Below are 1,194 nucleotides of genomic sequence, written 5' to 3'. Positions count from 1 at the left end.
ATATTTTGTGAGTTTGGGGTAAATTCCTCGCGAATAATTGGTAATTTAATGACAAGGTAAGTTCATTGCAAACCAATACATCAACAGTAAATTCATCATTAAGCTTTTCGATCACACAATAAACACATCGCATTTCATTAATAATGATTTCAAATTTTGGCACAAGGCCAGCAATTTCGGGTACTTGTTTAATCAGCCCCGAAAGGATGAAAGGCAAAGTCAGCCTGGGCAGAATTTGAACTCAGAATGTAAAGATGGACAAAATGCCGCTAAGCATTTAGCCCAGTGTGGTAACGATTCTTCCAGTTCACTGCCTATAATAAAAATAGATTTAAAGATGAAAAATTCAATGCTATAATTTGCAAATTGTTTAGAAATCTTTGAGATGTAAACATTAACCAATCTTTTCCAAAGGGTGGCGAGAGGACTTCGGAAAATTCACAAAATCCAAATTTTTCCTCATAACTGTATATATATATATGTGTGTGTGTGTGTATATGTGTGTGTATATATATGTGTATATATGTGTGTGTGTATATATATGTATATATATATATATATATATATATGTGTGTGTATATAATGTATGTATGTATGTTTGTGTATATATATATAGATATATATATAGACAGATAGATAGATAGACAGAGAGAGAGAGAAAGTAATAACAAGTGAATAATGACGAAGGGTTAAAAAAAGCATAAAAATTATTGAAAGTGGGTAGAAATAAACACTACGTAGTGTAGTAGTAGTACTACGCTAGGGTATCTGTAGACAGTTGAATGTGATTTCGGAATATAATGAGGAAAAATTCGGATCTTGGGAATTTTCCCAAAGTCCTCTTTCCACCTCAAGATTTTCCCCACAAATTACTTCATAGTCGTATGCTGTTTCAAAGGTACTTATATAAAATTTCATTGAAGAAAAACCCATTTTCCTAAAAGTTATGAGGGAAAAACTCGGATTTTGTGAATTTTCCGAAGTCCTCTCCCCACCCCCTTGGAAAAGATTTTCCCCGCAAATATTTTTATAATCGTAATGTATGCCGTTTCAAGGGTATTTCTATAAAATTTCATTGAAAAAACCCTCATTTTCCTAAAAGTTATGAAGGAAAAGCTCGGATCTTGTGAATTTTCCGAAGTCCTCTCCCCTTGGAAAAGATTTTCCCCGCAAATTTCTTTATAATCGTAATGT

Source organism: Octopus bimaculoides, chromosome 1, assembly GCF_001194135.2.
Source record: "Octopus bimaculoides isolate UCB-OBI-ISO-001 chromosome 1, ASM119413v2, whole genome shotgun sequence".
In the NCBI taxonomy this organism is placed as follows: Eukaryota; Metazoa; Mollusca; class Cephalopoda; order Octopoda; family Octopodidae; genus Octopus; species Octopus bimaculoides.
Note: the sequence above shows the minus strand (reverse complement) of the source record.